This window comes from Bidens hawaiensis, unplaced genomic scaffold, assembly GCF_021521415.1.
Source record: "Bidens hawaiensis isolate Kalapana, Puna unplaced genomic scaffold, B.hawaiensis_p1.1 tig00003219_1, whole genome shotgun sequence".
Classification (NCBI taxonomy): domain Eukaryota; kingdom Viridiplantae; phylum Streptophyta; class Magnoliopsida; order Asterales; family Asteraceae; genus Bidens; species Bidens hawaiensis.
Window position 1 is genome coordinate 444,959 of NW_027491175.1, and position 14,563 is coordinate 459,521.

Here is a 14,563-nt window from a genome sequence, read left to right on the forward strand (position 1 = left end):
AAATTGAACTTTGTTATCTAAGTACTAACACTTGACAAGTCCCCACAAACACAAGTGATTAACTTCGTGCCGGTGACGTGTGGATAGTACTATCGGTTTGACAAACCCAACTGACAGAGCCGGTGGGTTATGCCGGAACATGTTAACCCAGTTGCACATTGTCATTTAAACTTATTACATACTGCTATGTGGTGTTAGACATAGTACATACTTGGTGCAAAGTGGCTGTTAAATGCCAACGGGAGTGCATGGGCAGGGGTGGCCATGTGTTTTAGCTTGTTTCGGTTTCACTTGTGGCTTAGTATAATACATCATACACATACATATATACATACACACTGTAAACTTTACGAACTCGTATACTGATTTCGTTGATACTCATGAAACTTGAAACTCACCAACTAGACGTAGTTGACCCGTTTTAACATGCTTTTCAGGTAAAGCAAAAGTGGAATGATTTGCTTACGTGTTTGGTGTTAGAAGAAGAGTTGAATAGCTGTGAATAGACGCAGATATATAATATTAAATAAAAAGCTCGTAAACCGGTTATGTGATTCTCATCTAGTTTGTAAACATAGTACCAACCCATGTAATATGATGTAAATTAGTTTGTGAATTTCTTTATAAACAATGTTGTTGATACCAGTGTTATATGTTACATTCCCGTATTACGCTTCCGCAACTACCTAGTCGGGGTGTGACAGAAGTTGGTATCAGAGCCATTGGTTATAAAGAATTAGGATGTCCCTTAGGATACCCTAAGATAACCTTAGGCCCACAACTCAACCAACAAACCCCACCTACCACGAACCTCCTTGCCTGCTATGAATGTGGCAGTACGGAACACTTTCGGAGATACTGCCCCAATCTGAACCAGGGTGCAGCGAGAAGGCAAAACCAAGCACAAGCATCAACCTTCAACGTAGCTAGGGGACACGCGTTTGTATTAGGACCGGGTGAAGCTCGTCATGATCCAAATGTGGTGACAGGTACATTCGTAGTTTCGGGTCAGTATGCTTCAGTTTTGTTTGATACGGGCGCCGATAGAAGTTCCGATTCTGTTAACTCCTTACCTTTAGAAAATATGCCGGTTAGTAAACCAACAAAACCATATACTATAGAACTCGCTAACGGTAAGTCTATACTTGTTAACCGAATAGTCCGAAACTGTTCCCTCATCCTAAACGACCACCCATTCCTTATTGATTTACTTCTAGTGGAATTGGGAAGTTTCGATGTTATAGTCGGTATGGACTGGCTATCTAAGTATAAAGCTGAAATTGTCTGTAAGGATAAGACTGTTAGGATACCTCTTCCGAATGATGAGGCGATGATTGTTCAAGGTGAGAAATCTGGTACGGTACTGCCTCTCGTATCCAAACTTAGGGCATTAAAGTATTTGCGCCAAGGTTGTACATTATACTTGGCGAGCGTAACAGTTAAGGAACCCGAGGAAAAACGAATGGAAGACATCCCAGTGGTACACGAGTATTTAGATATAATCCCCGATGAGTTGCCTGGTTCACCACCGACCCGACAAGTTGAATTCCGTATTGACTTGATACCGGGAGCAGCACCCATTGCTAAGGCACCTTATCGACTTGCACCTTCTGAAATGCAAGAACTGTCCAACCAGTTACAAGAATTACTGGACAGGGGTTTTATTCGACCTAGTTACTCACCGTGGGGAGCACCATTGTTATTTGTAAAGAAGGAAGATGGGAGTTTTCGAATGTGTATTGATTACCGGGAATTGAATAAAGTGACTATAAATAATAGATACCCCTTACCTCGAATTGATGACTTGTTTGATCAGCTCCAGGGTGCGAAGTATTTTTCAAAAATTGATCTTAGATCTGGTTATCACCAAGTAAGAATTCAGGAAGAAGACGTACCAAAAAAGCTTTTCGAACTCGGTATGGTCACTCTGAATTTTTGGTTATGCCGTTTGGGTTGACAAATGCACCTGCAGTGTTTATGGACCTCATGAACCGAGTTTGCAAACCTTACCTTGACAAGTTTGTGATAGTGTTTATCGATGACATTTTGATATAATCGAGAAGTAAGGAGGAACACGAACAACATTTGCGGGAAATCTTAGAATTATTGAGGCAAGAGAAGTTATACGCAAAGTTGTCCAAATGTGAGTTTTGGCTACAAGAAGTACAGTTTTTGGGACACATTGTGAATCAACAAGGAATCCAAGTCGACCCCGGTAAAATTGAGGCCATTAAGAATTGGCAAGTGCTTAAGTCACCAAGAGAAATTCGTCAATTCTTAGGACTAGCCGGGTATTATAGAAGATTCATTGAAAACTTTTCAAGTATTGCCCAACCTCTAACCCTCCTAACTCAAAAAGATCGAGCATATGAATGGGGAGAAGAACAAGAAATGGCATTCCAAACGTTAAAACATAAGTTATGTGAGGCTCCAATATTAAGCCTTCCAGATGGAACTGATGAATTGGTGGTATATTGTGACGCATCTCGTAAAGGTTTAGGATGCGTACCGATGCAAAGAAAGAAAGTAATAGCATAAGCTTCCCGACAATTAAAAGTGCATGAAAAGAATTATACGACCCATGATTTGGAATTGGGAGCAGTTATCTTTGCATTGAAGATTTGGAGACATTACCTGTATGGCACCAAATGTACCATCTATACTGATCACAAAAGCCTGCAACACATATTTGATCAGAAAGAGCTAAACATGAGACAAAGGAGATGGGTAGAACTGTTAAATGATTATGATTGTGAGATTAAATACCATCCGGGTAAGGCCAACGTAGTAGCCGATGCTTTAAGCCGAAAAGACAGAGTCAAACCATTAAGGGTACGAGCACTCGAAATGATTGTTCAAAGTAGCCTAACCGAACAAGTTCGTGTTGCACAAGACGAAGCCTTAATAGCAGATCAGTTAGAGAAGGAAGAACTACATGGGAACGAAAAGAATTTTGAGAAGAAAATTGATGAAATATTTTATTACAAAAACCGGGTCTGGATTCCTACACTTCATAAACTCCGAAAGTTGATTCTTGTTGAAGCACATAAGTCCAAATATTCTATTCATCCAGGTACTGATAAGATGTATAAAGATGTTAAAGAATTTTACTGGTGGCCTGGCATGAAAAAGGATATAGCCGTGTATGTAAGTAAATGTGCAACATGTGCAAGGGTGAAGGCGGAATATCAAAAACAAAAACCTTCGGGAATGTTACAACAACCCGAAATCCCACAATGGAAATGGGAACAAATTACCATGGACTTTGTGACACACCTTCCTAAAACCTCCCGAGGACACAATGCAATTTGGGTAATTGTGGACCGATTAACCAAATCCGCACACTTTATTCCCATCCGTAACAACTACACCACCGAAAAACTCACTCAAATTTACATCAATGAAATTGTATCCCGACACGGAGTACCTGTTTCGATTATTTCAGATCGAGACAGTCACTTTACTTCACATTTCTGGCAAGCGGTACAAGAAGCCTTAGGAACCCGAATCGAACTAAGTACGGCTTACCATCCGCAAACTGATGGTCAATCCGAACGAACCATCCAAACCTTAGAAGATTTACTTCGTGCTTGTGTACTGGAGTTCAAAGGGAATTGGGATCAACACCTCCCGCTCATTGAATTCTCTTACAATAACAGTTATCACAGTAGTATACAAGCAGCACCTTATGAAGCTCTATACGGGCGAAAATGTAGATCACCACTATGTTGGACGGAAGTGGGTGATACCCAAATTTCACGGTCAGATTTAATTCAGGAAACCACCGATAAGATTCACCAGATTAAGCAAAAATTGAAAGCTGCCCGCGACCGACAAAAGAGTTGTGCTGATGTTCGCAGAAAACCGTTATCCTTTGAAATAGGTGATAAGGTGTTTTTAAAAGTATCGCCATGAAAGGGTGTTATAAGATTTGGAAAGACTGGTAAACTAGCCCCGAGATACATCGGACCATTTGAGATTATTGCAAAAATTGTTCTCGTAGCTTACCGATTAAAACTACCCTTAGAACTGAGCACTATTCACGACGTGTTTCATGTATCGAATCTGAAAAAGTGTTTGACTGATGAAACGACAATAGTACCACTGGAAGATGTTCAGATCAACGAAAAACTCAACTTCGTAGAGGAACCAGTAGAAATTGTAGACGGGAAAACCAAATAGTTACGACACAACAAAATATCATTGGTAAAAGTTCGGTGGAATTCAAAACAAGGACCCGAATATACTTGGGAACGAAAGGATGGATTCCGAAAGAAAATACCCACACCTATTCCCTAAAAAGAAAACCGATGACACATTAAATTTCGAGGACGAAATTTCTTAACGGGGGGAGAATGTGACATTCGTGACAAAACGAGGTATACTATATTCACTACATAGCAAGTAAACGATAAATCGGTTAATTCGTAGTGCTTAAACAAGTAACCGACCGATACTAATTATGACCCGTATACATACTGAGGGGTCATATATGAGTTATATATATGTTATAGAGGCTAACATATTGATATTTAGGCCCCAGTACGTTTAAAACTCTTTAAACGAAAAAGGTTTCGTTTATCGATACGCTATAAGCTTAAACGCAATCGTTAATATCAAAACGAGCATTGTAGCATCCGTTAAGCCGAAAAAGATTTATAAAACACTTATATGACATGTTCTAAGCAATCCGTGAAAATATTTTGGAATTTTACAACGAGTCAGTACGTTTTTCTTATTTTACAAAACTAGGCTGAAAAAACACTCGTTTTCGCGCTGGTTTTCGCACTCGAACTAGTTTTCTTGACAAAAACCGAACCCGAACTAAATTTTGGACCGAATTTTACGCGTGACACGAAAACCGAGGCACCATTGGGCCAAAAAGAGGCCCAATGGGCCCTTATATCCTTGCGGCCGCAAAAGGGGACAACCCACCCCCTTGTAGTATCCTTTATATATAAAAATATTAAGAAGATATTTTTAAAGAAAAATTTCCAGAAATCAGCAGACCTATTCTTCTTCATCAAGTTTCATCAAAAACCTAAGGTAATTAGTGATATTTCCTTGATTTTTAACCATGATTAACATAGTTTAACCATGAAAAATTAATCCTTAATTAGTTTTAAACATGTTTAACCATCCAAAAACCCTAAAAATCAAGTAAAACCATGTTTTGATGATAAACATGTTTACAAACCAGGAACATATACTTTTTTGGTCAAAAACGCGGATTAGAACATGAATACAACGTTTTTACGGTTTGAACCCAAAACCGAAACCCTAATTATCAAGGCTGTCACATGGATGATTTATGCTTGGTTTGATGTTATATGATATGTAGATACACTTAGTTTGCAACCCGAGACCCAGAGAGTCGTTTAAGCTAGCAAAACTCATCGAAAACCGACAAGGTAAACACGTAACACTCGTTTAGGGGCTGTTTAGTATTAGGTTATGACGTGCTTGTTTTTAGCTTGTGAAAATTTTCTGGGACATTAGGGATCATATAAATGAGTCCCTGTTCAAATTTGGTAATTTTTCGATAAACGGAGAATATTTGGTGAATTTATTTCCGTTTATGAGCGTTTATTTGGGAAAAATAGCTAAACATATTGAAAAATTATGGAACTTGGTTTTGGAGTTTAATATGTGATGGTAAGATCACTGGTAAAGTTTGGGGATCATTGGAAATGCCTAAGTATGGTTTGTGCAATTATGGTTTAATCGAATTTTAACAGCCGAAAAACGCACAAAAAGGCATTTTGTCAAAAGTGTTAGGTTCTGGAGATTTGCAGGGGCTATTTAATAACATTGAGGGCATTTGTAAAAATTATTGGATTTTTTGGAGGTCGTTTGATATAAACGGGCCATTTATTACACGATTATAACCTATTAAATGAATATTTATAAGTAAATAATTAATCATAAAATTTATGAAAATATTTTTATAAAATTCTCCATGTCTTAATGTATTTTTAAAAAAATTTACATAATTTATATATAAGTACATATTTAGTTATGATTAATCAAAGATTTAAATTATAATTGTTTTAACGAAACCGGCAGTTTTGTGTTTAACGGACTGACTGGTATGTCAAAATGTCAAAAGTGGTCAAATATCATATTTTTGATTGATATTGATAAAAACGAACTTTTTACGAGAATTCCGGACAATTCGGGTGGATTGTACGTGTTTTGTATAATCAAACCCGTGTGAAAACGGAAACGAACCGTGCGATCAAACCAGATACCGAAACCTTAAAATTCTTTAATAAATCAAATCATTTTATCAATCAATATATTTACTTAAGTTTATGTGATCTTACCTAATCCCGAAACGCATAAACGATCAACTTGGCTAGCTCGGGAAACGGTGAACCTGAGCCAAATCCAGTTTTAATATTTTCATAGTATACAACGTCACAATCTAAGACTATGGTCATGTTCTGGGCCTAGCAGCTATACCCAGACTAGTTATACTGCCCGATTTGGTTTAAACACTGTACTAGTATTAAGAGTACGATACCGGTTATAGGATTCAAGCTATAATCGAGACATTCTAGTTACCGATACGTACCACCAGCTTGAACAACATTAAGGTGAGTTTCACGACCCCCACTTTCTAAACTGTTTTACGAACTTTTAGGGTGAAAAGCATGTTTACATATACTTATATATTTGAAAACGTGTGATGATGTGGATTATCTAAGTACTAACACTTGACAAGTCCCCACAAACACAAGTGATTAACTTCGTGCCGGTGACATGTGAATAGTACTATCGGTTTGACAAACCCAACTGACAGAGCCGGTGGGGTATGCTGGAACATGTTAACCCAGTTGCACATTGTCATTTAAACTTATTACATACTGCTATGTGGTGTTAGACATAGTACATACTTGGGGCAAAGTGGCTGTTAAATGCCAACGGGAGTGCATGGGCAGGGGTGGCCATGTGTTTTAGCTCGTTTCGGTTTCACTTGTGGCTTAGTATAATACATCATACACATACATATATACATACACACTGTAAACTTTACGAACTCGTATACTGATTTCGTTGATACTCGTGAAACTTGAAACTCACCAACTAGACGCAGTTGACCCGTTTTAACATGCTTTTCAGGTAAAGCAAAAGTGGAATGATTTGCTTACGTGCTTGGTGTTAGAAGAAGAGTTGAATAGCTGTGAATAGACGCAGATACATAATATTAAATAAAAAGCTCGTAAACCGGTTATGTGATTCTCATCTTGTTTGTAAACATAGTACCAACCCATGTAATATGATGTAAATTAGTTTGTGAATTTCTTTATAAACAATGTTGTTGATACCAGTGTTATCTGTTACAATCCCGTATTACGCTTCCGCAACTACCTAGTCGGGGTGTGACATCTTTTGAAACCATTTTCAAGAAGATGATTTGACAGCTCATCATACCATGCTCTAGGAGCCTGATGCAATCCATAAAGGGCTTTGTTTAACTTATACACCCTGTTTGGATACATTGGATCCTCAAAACCTGGAGGTTGAGAAATATACACCTCTTCATCAATCTTTCCGTTTAGAAATGCAGACTTAACATCAAGCTGGAACACTTTAATGTTTTTTGAGGCAGCATATGCAAGAAAAATCCTGATAGCTTCAAGTCTTGCAACTGGTGCAAAGACCCTCAAAGTCTATTCCTTCTTCTTGAAGACATCCCAGTGCTACAAGTCTAGCTTTATTCTTAATCACCAAACCCCTTTCATCCCTTTTGTTTCTAAAAACCCATTTAGTTCCAATTGCATATCTGTCAAATGGCTTATCAACAAGATCCCACACATGCAGGTCTCTAAATTGTGCCAATTCCTCTTGCATTGCTTCCACCCAACTATTATCTTTTAATGCTTGTGCTATGTTCTTTGGTTCTATTTGGGATAGAAAACAAGAGTAAAGACAAATGTTTGCAATTTCGGAATGACTTCTTGTAACTCTTTCATGCAAATCACCAATGATGTTTTCAGAAGGATGATTCTTTTCCACATAAGGAGTTTGAAGAATCATATCTGTAGACACAGTTGTGTCAAGATTTGACTCATTGAGTTCTGGTACATCAATGATCAAATCAGTCTCTGCATCATGAAATTCTGGTGCTTAATCATTATGTTGTCTTGAAATAGATTCACCAATGCTTTCTAAGTTCAATCTTTGAAATAGATCTTGAAATCTTGCTGTAGATGCAGCTTCTTCTCCACTTGCTTGGTTGCTTGTGTCACCCTCATTCTGAACTTGATCATCCTGTACATCATGATTGTCTTGATTGTTCTCAGTATGATCATATTCAACATTGTGATTGTTTTCTTGATTAGGTTCACCAATATCACATGAGGAGTTCTTCACAAAAGTATATTCCTTTTCCTTTTCAGCAACCTTCTTCCATAATTCTTCCAAGTCCAATGATTTCTTCCTTTTCTCTTCAATTTCACTGGTCTTGTAGAAAGATTCATAAAATTCTTCAGGATAAATCTTGAAAGACCTTATTAACTTCTCATGATCAAACAGCCATGCTGCACCATTAACTGTATTGAATTGATTCTCATTAAAAATGATGTCAAAAGATTCTATAACACTCAAGTGATCTTTTACATAGACTCTGTAGGCTTTTGAGTGTGTAGAATATCCAACAAAGAAACAATCCAGGGACTTTGTTTGAAACTTGTTCAAATAGTCCCTTGTGTTCAGTAGAAAACATTTGCATCCAAAGGGCTTGAAAAACTTAATGTAAGGCTTTCTGTTGTGAAATATTTCATATGGAGTTTTGTTAAGCCTTTTGTTGACAAGTACCCTGTTCTGAACATAGCAGGCTGTATTTATAGCTTCAGCTCAAAAAGTGACAAGCAGATTAGCATCGGCTAACATGGTTCTTGCAGCTTCAATAAGTGTTCTGTTTCTTCTTTCTGCTACACCATTTTGTTCAGGAGTTCTAGGAGCTGAGAATTGTTGTTGAATTCCTTTTGCTTCACAGAATTCTTGCATAACTTCATTCTTGAACTCAGTGCCATTGTCACTTCTCATCATCCTGACTGTCTTATTCAACTTGTTCTTAATCATTGTTACACAACCTTTAATCAACTCTGCAGTCTCATCCTTTGTACTTAGGAAATAAACCCAAGTGTATCTTGAATAGTCATCAATGATCACCAGACAATATCTTTTCTTCCCAATACTTGGTACACTCACTAGACCAAAGAGATCCATGTGAAGTAATTCAAGTACTTGATCAATTGAGTTGATGAGTTTTGGCCTATGAGTAGATTTGTGTTGTTTTCCCTTTTGGCATGAATTGCAATGATCTTCCAATTCGAACTCTCTTGTAGGTAAGCCTATGACATGCTCACCTTTGACAAGTCTATTCATATTCTTCAAGTTCACATGACACAGTTTCCTATGCCACAATTTTGACTCATTTTCAGTGGCTTTGGAAACAAAACATGCACCTCCTCTTGAAACAGCTTCTTTCATATTTAATTCATATAAGTTGCCATTTCTTGGTGCGATCATCATAATCATTTCAGGTGGAATCACAAACTCAGGTTTTAGAATGAAACAGTGTGAATCATCAAAACTGACTTTGTAACCCTTATCACACATTTGTGATATACTCAGCAGATTGTACTGAAGACCTTCAACATGAAATACATTATCAAATGAGACTTTCCCATTTGTTAAGATTCCTTTTCCAACAATCTTTCCACCATTCTTATCACTCCCAAAAGCTACTGGACTTTCATACTTCTCTTCATAATTGACAAGAGATCTCTTGTCACAAGTCATGTGCCTAGAACAACCACTATCCATATACCATATGTCATTTAGAGGAGTTGACTGTTCCTGCACATACAAAGAAAATTTGATTAGTTGAGTGATGAAGTGCAAGCCTTATCAACTTGCAGCTCATCAGATTCAGTTTCAGACACAGCTTGGAAAGTGAGTGTTGTTGGTTTAGGATCTTCATGAGTCAATTCTAAGTTGTCTGAATGATCAGTTTCATAGCCACACTCTATTGGAGTTTTAACAAGTGAGGTTAGACATCGGTATTCAGCTGAGTCAGTGGCATACTCCTTTATCACATAGTCCTTCTTCTCAGAGTAGCCTCTCACATCAGCAAATTGCTCAACCTTACTCTCAGTCTTAGGTTTCCAAAGGAAACCATGTGGTTCATATCCATGTGTTAGTAGAAACTTCTCATCACCAGTGAGTTCTGTTGGTTTATTTCTAGAATGTGCCTCTTTTCTTCTTGTCTTCTCACTGCTTGATGATCCTTGAGAACCATCAGATTTGACTGCTTGAGTATCTTGTTTGATTCTTAATGACTGATAGTTCTTTTTGGTCAATTTCTCATGCTTCTTAGGAGATTTACTTCTTCTTGCTAGTTCAACCACTTTCTTCTCAATCCTTGTCTCCTTTTCAGATTTCTTTTCTTCTCTGTTCATGGTTTCATTTTCACACACCTTTCCTTTCCCTAGATATTCATCATACTTCTGTTTATACAAGACAAAGTCTTGTCCATACTTTGTTCCATCTGGTACATGAAATGGTTTGAATTTGAATCTTTCATTACATGAATCTGTGTGGTGACCATATTCATCACACCTTTTGCACCAAACCTTGCCTTTGAATATTTCATGTTCTTTTGGTTTCTTGTATCTTTCACTTGGCTTAGGTGTCTTGACTCCTAGAGTCTTCTGATTCTTTAAACCATCAAAATCAATTGAAAAAGGAACAAATTCCTCAATCTTGATGTCTTGTCTTTCAAGTTTGCTTTTGACAAAAACAATTTTCTCCATAATCATAGGTTCTTCATCACAGCTTTCTCTAACCCTTGACTTTCTTTTCTCATACTCTTCCATAGTTTCCACTTCTCCAACATCCAACACCTCATGACTAGAAAAGATTGGATAAACTGGGATAAAATTTTCTGTATCAACTTTTTCAGTCACTATCTTCTTTTTGTTGTTCTGCTTTATCTTACCCAATACAGCCTTGCTTGGTGGTCTGACTGCATTGTAGTTTATCTTCCTCCTTTCACAAATATCAAAGGAAACATGTTCTCTTTTCATTTTATCATTCTGTTTCTTCAATCTTGGTGGGACTGGTGGATACTTAGGAAGTTTATCAACAGATTCCGGTTTCTTATATTTTCTTCCTCTTTCAGCAGCTTTGATTTCCTTTTCAGTAATTTGATTACTCAAATCACTCAAGTCATCTTGAACCAATTCAACTGAATCAAAGTCATCGTCAGAGACTTGAATTCCAATTGATGTATCCTCTTTTACTTCTTTCTTAATCACAAACTCTCCTTCTTCATTCACTTCTACCTTTTTGTACAAATCAACAAATTCTTCCTTGTCTTGAAAGAAATCTCTGAATTGTTGCAAGTATGCATCTCTTTTCTCTTTGTCAACTTTTGGCATGAAGTTATTGTTGAATGGAGGTGGAACTGCTTTGTATTTGTCTTGTTACTTCACCTGGTTCAGTATATCGCATATGTTGCCTGTTGAGACCAAGTTCTTCAGAAATTCAGTTTCAACCTTCAGTCTTGTGTTTTGCACCTTTTCTTCAACCAACATCTTCTTTAATCCATCAATCTCAGTGGTGTATCTGGTTTGAGTTCTGTAAATGATCATGCAATCATCTTCAAGGCTTTTAATCTTTTCATCACTGATCAACTCATTTGGCTCATACTCATTGATGATGCTTTGTTTTCTAAAACACTCACTTTCCAGCTTCCCTACTTTTGTTTTCAATTCAATGATAAGTTCATTTAAATCAACTGTAGAAGCAGAGTTTACCTGAGATGATGATCCCTTTTCTTTCTCAATTATGGCCATGAATGCCACATTTGCTTTCCTGGTATCATCTGCAATGTCCTCTTCATGATTGCTCCAATCAAAATTTCCTTCATGCTGTGTAGTCACTGCCACATTTCCTTGATTTCTGATCTGATTTTGATTTGCTGGAACAGTGTTGTTTGGAACATTTTGAGCTGCTTGAAGGTTTTGATTGTTATTCATTTGAAAACCTTGAGTCTGTTGCATACTTTGTTGTTGATTATTCATTTGAGGCTGAAAGTTGTTGAAGTTGGGGTTGTAATTGTTGTTGGGATTGAAGTTGTTGTTGAAGTTGTTCATTTGATTGTTGTTGTTGTTGAATGTTGGCTGATTTTGTTGGTAATGCTGCTGACCTCTTGTTTGATTTTGTTAATATTGCTGCTGACCTTCTGGTTGTTGATTCTGGAATTGATTCATTTGAAAGTTTCTTGGTTGATTGCATTCTCTTGCAAAATGACCAGGTTGCAGACAATTGTAGCAGATTGCTTTTGACTTGTCAAATCCAATCCTGTCATTAGGACCAGAAACCAGAGACCTACCAGTTCTGTAGCCTTTCACTTCTCAAACCCAACATGGCAGCTTGCCACTTCAAATCCATGTCTTCCAAGTCATCTGCATCAATTTGCTCTAAATCATCTTGTACCACACTTGTGTCAATTAGGTTTTTTGCAACAAATGCATTATATGACTCAGTAAACATAGACAGCAAAGCCTGTGTTTCATTGCTTTGACCATGTCCTGTGCCAGTATGAGGAACATTTCCACTTGGCATAGAGGTAGAATCATTATCATCAATCAGTTGCACATTGAACCTCTGCTGATTTCCTTGATTACTTGTGCTACCTCCAATGAAAGATTTTGGAGTAACAACATTATGTTCAGCTGGTTCTTCAATAATGGGAATTTGCTGTTGATTCTTGGTAGACAGATTTCCCATGGGTGCAATCAATGCATTTGAAACATTGAAGCAGGGTCTGTCTTCCTTAATCATCTCATTCTCTATCATTTCAAGTTCTGCAGCCTGAAGAAAGCATACTACATCATCCAATTTCAATTCATTGAAATTATGCTTCTGAAGGATGAACTTGCAAGCAGTATACCATTCTTTTGGCATTGAGTTGAGTAACTTTGTATTCAAATCAAAGTCAGTCATTACATAATCAGTTGTCCTCAACTCATTCACAATACTTAGAAAACGTTCTAGTATTGATTTCAACATTTCTCCATCCTTATACTTGAACCTTTCCAACTGTTGCTTCAATCTTTGCTTTTTTATGTTCTTTAGTTCAGTATTCCCTACATACATCTCAAGGATGGCATCATACATTTGCTTGGCAGTTGTGTGATGTGCCACCTTGGTCAGAATCTCCCAAGAAAAACCTAGCTTAATCATAGCTAAGGCTTTGTCATCCACCTTTCTCATTTTTTCTCTTACACCAGCAGTTGCAGCTGCATTTGCACCTTCTTCAACAGCAGTTTGTGGACCATTCTTGATGGAGTTCCAAATATCAATATCATTGTAGCATACGGCTGCTTCAAAGAGTACTTTCCATTTGATAAAGTTTTCCTGTCCATACAACCTTGGTATCTTGTTAGTAGACACCTCTTGTTCCTCATATCCAGACATTTTGAGAAATCAAAAATCAGTTTCTTTGTAAAAACAGAGTTTCAAAATAATCAGATCTGAAAATAGAATGCTCAGATCTGATGTGTCTGATGTGATTAGAACAAGATTTAGATATAAAGATTAGAACTTTAATTGAAATAAGGAAGAGAAAACACCGGTAGATTGTAGATCTGGAAGAAAAATAAAAAAAACATGGTTGCTGATGTCACAAATCAATGGAACAGTGGTCTGCTTACGTCATTCTTCTTCAAATCTTCAATCAGCAACAATCTTTCCAAAATAGCAGTAACAAGCTCTGATACCACTTGTCGGTCCCCTCGATTTCAGCTGGATCTTAATTAATCATGTCATAACTCACACAGATTAGTGCGTTGACAAGAGATTTAATGACGGGTTGCTATATTTAGAAAGATATCCATTTGTTAAAGGCAGAATCAATAACAAACATACGGTTGCAAAGAATAATCAAAGGTAGAAAGCACACTCATGATTCACTCAAAAGATTTCCATTTATATAACATTCATCATACAAAGTGGATAATCGATTTAGGGTTTTCTATGAATCATAGGACAGCCGTCACTTTCAAGAATTATTCTATCTTATCCGAAAAGTGTAAAGGCTTATCTCTCTCTCTCTCTGCCCGTCCCTTGGCGGCGTGCCCTAAACATTCTATTTATAGGCCTGCCAACCTAGGACAGCTGTCATTCCTTCTAGAAACCCTAAATACAATCATACATACTCAAATTACATATTCAAAATAAACTAAGTGTAAAACAAGTCTTCCGGGTAGGCTTTGCATCAGTCTTGTCTTTCCGAGTATGCTCGGCCATCCTTCATAACTTGGTAACATAGAAGTGTACTCGGGTTCACTTTCCGGGTAGACTTTACTTAAAGAGTATTTCACCAAGTAAAATACTCACCGAGTAGACTTCAGTCTTCTTGACTTTGCCAGACTTTGCCCGACAACTTCTTACGAGCAACCTTGTTCTTCAATGATCCATTTCAGCTCTTTGCTATAAAATAACTTATTAGCAAAGTGTACTCGGGAGTACTGTTCCTTGCTTG